Source organism: Equus caballus, chromosome 17, assembly GCF_041296265.1.
Source record: "Equus caballus isolate H_3958 breed thoroughbred chromosome 17, TB-T2T, whole genome shotgun sequence".
Lineage (NCBI taxonomy): Eukaryota > Metazoa > Chordata > Mammalia > Perissodactyla > Equidae > Equus > Equus caballus.
Window position 1 is genome coordinate 96,737,295 of NC_091700.1, and position 8,157 is coordinate 96,745,451.

General features: G+C 38.8%; 1 protein-coding gene across 2 annotated transcripts in view; it reads left to right on the plus strand.

Annotated features, from left to right (window-relative positions):
• MYO16 (myosin XVI) overlaps positions 1-8,157 on the plus strand; it is a 598,386-nt gene that overhangs the window by 64,373 nt on the left and 525,856 nt on the right. The gene's annotated exons all lie outside the window — the stretch shown is intronic.

The following is an 8,157-nucleotide window of genomic DNA, read 5'->3' on the forward strand; positions in this document are numbered from 1 at the left end:
TGACAACAAGAAGTACAAGGGATGAAGGAAGGAGTGCAAAGAGCAGGAAGCGGTTATTAAGTAATGGAGGTCTGGGAAATAGCCACAGCTGCTCTCCTATTGGTCATAACTTAGTCACATCTACCAGCAAGGCATGCTGCGAAGTGTAGTTTTTATTTGGGGCAGCTATGTACACCAGCACAAATGCTCTCCTTGTCTAGAAGGAGAGAGTGTGGTCTCTGCCGCTCGCTCTTCTTTTAGAGACAGTATGAATCCTACTTAACAACAAGGGTTCAAGTACTGATTTTGCCACATCTCTTTCTTAGCCTGAGCTCCATCATATGTGAGATGGGAAAATACTGATTTCTTAAAGTTATCGTAAGGTTAAAATGCAAGACTGTGTGTAAAATACTGAATAAAGAATTATTTAATCAATAAATAATGGAAGCGATTCTTTCTAGTATCGGCAGGTACCCTCCTCCATCGTTCCTCCCTGTCTGCTGGTTTGGAGTGGTTTTCTCCGCTGCACCTCTTTCTGCTGCCCGCTCTGCATCCTGCCTCTCTGTAACACCCTGGCCCTCTCCTTAGCTTGCTCTGTCTCCTTGATCATGCCCTCCTCTCTGCTTTATCCTCTCTTGTCTCCTCTCTCGCCTCCATCTCTTCCACCTCCTTTTATTTTTCCCTCTCTCCTTCCTCCTGCTTCTTCCCTCCCTTCTCTCTCTCTTTCTCTCCCTCCCTCTCCTTTTGCCTCTCCCTCTCTCTCTTTCGAACTCCTAGCTCCTCCCTTCTTCCATCCTCCTGGCCCAACCTCTGAATTTTCTCCCTTTCCTTCCCCCTCCCTCCAGTTATTGGATAGTAACTCTTGTGATGTGAGTCACTGGGGAGACCAAGTAAAACAATAAGACAGCAAAATACTGCCCTCCAGCTGTTCACTGTGTGTAGGTGAACACACAGTTACAAAATAAGGTGTTTTATTAAATGCTATATTGGAGTCTAGGATCTGTGGGTTTAAGGTCCATTTAGGGGTAGCTGTCTGGGGGGCTGTCATGAAATGTGACATTTGTGCTGGATCTTGAATGCTGGGCAGGATTTATGCCCCCTGGTGAGGAACGTGGTAGGGAGGGAACACAAAGGTCACAGCTTGCACAAACAGGCAGAGAATTGTGATTTGGGTCATTGCAGACATTTGGCAGAGTTAGAAATTAGGGTCTGTAGCAGGCCCTGCGGGAATAAGCAGGAGCCTGATCCTGAAGTCCTATGCACTAAGCGGGGTTTAGACTTTCTTCTCTGAAGCAGAATCTGGCAAACTTTTTCTGTAAAATGCCAGGGATTAAATGGTTTCCACTCTATGGTCCATGCAGTCTGTCTCAACTAGCTACTCAGCTTAGCCCTTGTGATGGGGAAGCAGCCCTGGAGCATAGGGACGGGGTGTGGATGACGCATGCAGACAATATAGACAGGGCTGGGCTTGGGCTGGGTTTGGCTTGTGGGCCATTGCTTGCACCATCCCATTGAGAATCTTGCCCTTCATCTGCTTTTGATAAGTGAGTTTTATTGGCAAACTGATACTCCCATTAATTTGTGTTGTCTGGGGCTACTTTTGCGATTTTGTGACAGTGACTGTACGGACCACAAACCCCAAAATATTTACTATGTGCCCTTTGACAGAAGAAGTTTGCTGGCCTTGCTCTAGAGTTCTGGTGTTTAAAGCTGTGACATAAGGAACTGGAGTTTTAAAAAATTATTCTGGAGCTATTATGGAGAATGTCTTGGAGTAAGGAAACTGTTAGAAAGCCTTGTGGCTTTTAGAGATTGAGGACATTGGCTGTGTATAATTATAATTAGAGACATAGAAAGAGTCAAGGTTTTTTTTTCAGAGAATACTAAGAAAACTGACATTCATTGGAAAATGTAATTGAGAAGCAAACGTGTTCACCCTTTTGCGTGTATAGAGTTTTGCATGCATGGAAATCATCAAAGTCATTTATGTGGCATGAAAAAGTGTTCTATCAAAAATGATAAAAACTAGGGGCTGGCCCCGTGGCCGAGTGGTTAAGTCTGTGCGCTCCGCTGCAGGCGGCCCAGTGTTTCGTTGGTTCGAATCCTGGGCGCGGACATGGCACCGCTCATCAAACCACGCTGAGGCAGCGTCCCATATGCCACAACTAGAAGGACCCACAACGAAGAATATACAACTATGTACTGGGGGGCTTTCGGGAGAAAAAGGAAAAAATAAAATCTTTAAAAAAAAAAAAAATGATAAAAACTATCTGTCTATTGATTGCGAACCAATTTAAATCACTTTGCAATTGCACTTTTAATTCAACTTATATTCCTAAGCCCCAAAGAAACTCAATATCTGCTATAATATAGACACTTCTGTTTGGAGGATAAACAACATTACAAGGATGTATTTGAAATTAAGGCACAAACACTCGAGATTTCCATAAGTAATGGCTACAAAATTTCATGTAGGTGGATGTCCTAGAATGCAAATATTAATATTCTTTACAAAATTGTGTGGTTGATTTTGAAATAGAAATGTTGGTTCCAACAGCTCTTTCAAGTAGCGTATTATAACATATTATTCTGGTTTTTTCATGCTCCTTCCAACATGCCAGCACCAGCAGGACAAGATTTTCTCTCTAGAGACCAGGTTTCAGCTCCAGTACCCTCTAGTAAGCTTCTACCCAAACTCTGGGGGTCATAGCTGCATCTTGTAGTTGCCGCCTCTGTTTGACACCTTAGTATTTCCTTCTTATCTTTTCAGTCCTTGGACATCTAATTATCAATTCTTAGGTCTAATTACCTTGAGACACCACCTGGTGTGGCTCTGTCTTCTGATAAGCGCTCACTGACACCCCCACCCTCTCTTGCCCCCAACATTTATGTCCCGGGGATGGAGAGGTGCTTGGTGATCAGTTCTCTTACCTGTTATGCTCTGTGGGGCTGGGACAGAGGGGAAAGGTCAAGATCTTCACTGGGGCTGGAGGTCAGTAGTGCAATAGTGGGATCATGTCTGAGGAGATGTGCTAATGAGTGAAAAGCATCTTGCCCAAGTAAATCATCAAAGTCAAAGAGGCTTGAGTCAAATATAGTTGGGTGCTAGAATGGCTCTCAGAAAGCCCCGTGCTGCCATGTGTCAAGAGCTGCAACACACAGAATTAAGTGTTGATTTTCTGGCATATTAGGAAATACTTAGGAACCTGCTGAGGACTGTTCTTCCCCAGTAACTTGTATTTGGGAAGCAGGGAATACAGAGTCATGATGCCCAGAGTAGTTAGTAGTGGGAGTTGGGGGGCCAGGGGGAAGCTCATGTGGCTATAACACCACCAGTTAGAGAGGTAAGGAGAGAGAGACCCAATGGGCTCCTGAGGGTCTTGGGACCTGGAATCACAGTGGTGGCCCATGCCCCGTGAAGTTCTTTATTTGCAGTTGAGATTGTGTATTGATGTGATGTAGCTTGTGTCTTTTGCCTAGGTGTCTTGGAGTCTTTCCACTAATCACCATTGCCTTTGGGATGAGCTAAATAACTATAAAGAGAAGTTGTTAGAAATATGGTATCTACAATGATAATCCCAAAGAGCAGTCAGTTGGAGCCTGGAAGAGAAATCAGTGTGTATGCACATTAGAGATGGAGGATTAGTGCTGCTAACTGAATTCCTATCGATGATAAAGGCAAGTTTTGGGGGTATCTCCACAAGAGGAAAATGCTACACAGGAATTAAGAAGCATGTCCATTGTTTGAGTATTGTAATTAATGGTTATAGCAGATGACTCTGGTCATAGGTGGATAGAGTGACCAAGGGCACACTTGTTACATGGAATTCTCCAACTTCTGGCTGTGTGCAAGGCTGTCAATCATGCCAATAGAACTTCCACAAAGTAGACCATGTTGCTAAAAATAAAAGCAGAGAAGTATTTGAAATGAATATACTTTATTAATTTATCTTAGATATTTATTTTAAAATATCTAATTGTGCAATAATTCATAAGCAAGTCTTCTCTACCTAGATTTTTGCTATCCAAATAGATGTGAATAAAATTTTTTCTTTTTTTAAACTTTGGTGAATAAGGAAAGACTTTAATTTAAAAGTTAGATTTTTATAAGCTCAACCTACGGCCTAAGACTTTACTGTTCCCCTTCACGCCTCTCCCGTTAACTTCCAGCTGTTTGCCGTCATACCTGTTGGTGCACATGAGCCAATCTTTGCATCTTGCCTACTAATTCCTACCACATCTGACAATGGCGGCTGTGCATGCCATTTTTTACTTGGAATGGCCTTCTGTCTAGTTGGAACAAGTCACTCACATCAGGAAATATCAAAATAAGATCAATAAAGGAGTTCTAATTAATGCTATGGTTTGCATATCCTGAAATAGTTAAATGTAAATGTATATGAACACTTGATGTAGCGCTTTCATGAGTACAAGTACACAGATTGGCAGTCCAGTGGTCTTTCTTCACTGAATCACACACATACATGTACCCTGTGATTTCTAGGTTCAAAATTCTTCTTCGGGTTAAACTAGAACTGAAAGACACACGTGCAACATTTGAGTGCAGAATCTTCCTAGTTTTGCTTTTTTTTTTTTTTTTTTTTGCTGAGGAAGATTAGCCTTAAGCTAACATCTGGGCCAATCTTCCTCCATTTTTGTTGTAATGGGGTGCCACCATAGCATGGCTTGATGAGCAGTGTGTAGGGCCAGTGCCCAGGATCTGAACCTGTGAACCTGGGCCACCAAAACAGAGTACATCGAATTTAACCACTACACTATGGGGACCTCTTCCTAGGTTTTAGGAATTTCCCTTAACGCATTTTAAATTGTTTATCTTCCAACTAGTTGAACAGTATTCTTTTGAACAACTTTGTGTTTACAAAGTATTAAGCTCAGTTTTCATAGTAATAACTCTATCTTTTTGGTACTCAATCCATCTGTTTATTTAGTTAAATTTTGTAACCATAATAAGTACAAACGGCACATTCATATTTGGGACTAAAGGTAATGCTGTCTTGGTAAGCTCACATTTCTACAGGTGGGAATAGAATTCTCTGGGCCAACTAGACACAAGACTAGTGGCAGTGTGAACCCAGAGTGTCACCAACATCAATCAAGATATTTTAGAGAGGGAATGGAGGGTATCCAGTGAAAGGAAATCAGTTAAAATCTTCTCCTGGAGTAGCCACCTATTTTTTACAATTTAGCAGTCCAAAAAATAATATATAAACATATTTGTCATATAGACAGTTTACACAGTCTAAAGATATTGAGGAAAATAAATGTATATGAATTGTTGTGGAAGTCTTTAACACACGTTTCTTTCTAAAATGCAATTTAAAATTATTTTTTCTGTATGGCAGAAGATGTGAGTGATATCTTAATTAAATTAACTTTATGTTGATGAGTATATAATTCCACATGGATTCATATGATTAATACAATAAATTTAATCATTTGGGGGCATCATTCTTTGAGTTCCTAATTTATATAAATGAAAAAAGATACAAGAACTTACTAAGATTTTTTATGATTCACTAAAATCATATGGCAAAAGGGCAAATTATGTGTCACCTAAATTTCTAAGTAAATGCAAATATCATTAAAGATTTTGGTTGAAATTCTTTTGACTGTCAGGATCCTAAATCGTATGCAGATAAGATACATTTATAATATGCAAGCTAAATTGAACAAAATATTCAAATCCTGTTACTATCCAATTCTTGTTCAAAGATAGTTTCAAGTAAGCGAAGTGTCTTTTCTCTACCTATAAACCTTCACCTCTCTTCTTGCCTATTTTTGTATATGTAACCTGTACCTCTCAGTATCACAGCCCCACAAGGTTTTCCTCTTTTTCTACTATTTCTCACAGGGTAGCCCCAGGCAATGTTATGAAGCAGGAGAAGTATGTCAGCACTGTTAGAATCAGGGGAAGCTGCTGAGATCCTTCCAGCATTCCCAATGAGTTTATTGAACTAACGCATATTCATTGTCTCCATTTGAGTGACTGTAGATTATTTAGATACATATAATAATATATTTTCTGTGCACCATTAAGGCCATTTTAGGATAAGGCAAAGACCTAAAACTTTTCCTAATTTGAAAACATTTTTTTTAGGTAAATTAGTTCAGATTCTCCAGTACTTTTCATCATGATTGTGTGATTTTCAGAGCCTTCTCTTGATGATCTGTGACTATTTCAGATTCAAAGAGATGATGGAATATAGTGAAAATATATTGAACTCAATGCTAAAACACAGAGTCATTTCTTCCTTACTCTTGACCTTGTATCTCAGTCTGGTTCTGTCTGTCCACTTTCACATTTATGAGTTCAGCCTGTTCTTCCTGAGGCATTTTCACAGATACTGGAAGTACAAGGTGAAATAGACAAACTTCCTGAACTGGAGGATCCTTAAGGAGAAGGAAGATGTTCCAACCAGGAGAGGCAGGTGACACACCCCTACTCAGCCCCTAGCACACCAACCCAGCCAGGGGAGCAAGGAAGATATTTAAGCAGAATATTTCACTTCACAGTGTAAATATTAGGAAACTGTTGTGGGAACAGACAGCAGGGACAATTGCCAAGCATCTCATATACCGTTTTGGAGATGGCTGCCATGCCATGTGAAGATGGCATTAAATCTTGAGGGATGAAGAAAGATTGGCCAAATTAAAGATGTGAGAGTGTTAGCGGGATGGAGAGGGGCTGGAGATAAAGACCCTTTCACACAAAAGGAAGACAGGGGCTTGCATTAGGCATTATGGGTGCATGGAGTCATTGCCTAAAAGTTTATGAATGGTTTTGGCAGATGAAGAATGGTGAAAATATTACCTTCTTTGCCAACTTCCCAGGATTATAGGATTGATCATCCACCCCAAATGGAATCAAGCATGGGAAATCATTTTTTAAAAGACACTAAATTGCAATATTATTATAATATTCAGCTTTGGTGTTGATATTTTAGGTTCAGAAAATGTTATAGGTCAAGTTTACGAGTAAATATTGGAATATTAAGGAAAATATTCAAAAAGAAACAATATTTGAGGATTTTTTAAATTGTATGGTGTGTGTTTTGGCTATTACATTTTTAAAAAAATGATAGCAGTGGTGATTGTCTTGTTTTCATTTCTGCTTTTTAAAAAAAGTATGTAGGATTTTTCTTTTGTACACATTGTCTTCATATTTTTGATCACAGAAAGTACACAGGATGTAATATAAGAGAAAATTTTTGGAGCATATTCGTAAGTCATCCTGAGGATGGAAAAAGGAGCCATCCATCAAGTTGACAGGGTTGATGGCATTGTTCACTTGGAATTCCTGTGTTCAGATGCAAAGGGTTCTAGAAGAGAGTTTACTTAGACAGGCGTCCCTGATACATGACTATAATATTCTGTTGGGTTGCTAAAATTCCAAATGTTCAATTTTCTTAACATTGCAGGTCTGAACCTCATAATTTGGTATGAACACCACAAGTAAGCATAGTGGACTTAAAACATTGTGATCCAGTGATGGCTCAGCATTTTTGAAGAGTTAGGAAGGTGGTATGTTTTACTTTTGTTACTATTTCACAAAGACTAATTTTACAATTATTTTAAGTGAAATTATATCATGCATTATTGCATTAACATGGGTAAACATGGAAGAGGATTTAATGAAATGAAAATAGATGCATTCATAAAGTGTTGAAATGATTAATGGTAATAATTTACTCATGTTTGGATTTTGTATTCCTCTGTAATTTTTCTAAATTACAAAGCTGATTCTGGCACAACGTAAAAAATTTGGAAAACAAGAATAAGAAAAATAGAGGAATTAATATTTTTGTCAATATCACCAGGCAGAAAACAAAAACTGCTAGCTTCTTAGTACCTATCCATCCAGTTTTTTTACAAAAAATATATTCTTTTCCATATAAGATATACATCACTTTGTGTGAATGGAATCATACTTTCTGGTAACTTGCTTTTTCACATCATTTATTGTACCGTAGTATGACTTAATTTAAAAATACTTTAAAATCCTATTGAGAAGACATTATCAAAAGATTAAAAATTAAGGATCCAAGGCAAGGAGTGAGTCTCTGAGATTTAGTCTCTATTAAAACCATTTTTGAATCAATTTTAGTAGCTATAACTAAAGTTATTTATATTGTTTGTGATTTCTGATAAATATTATTT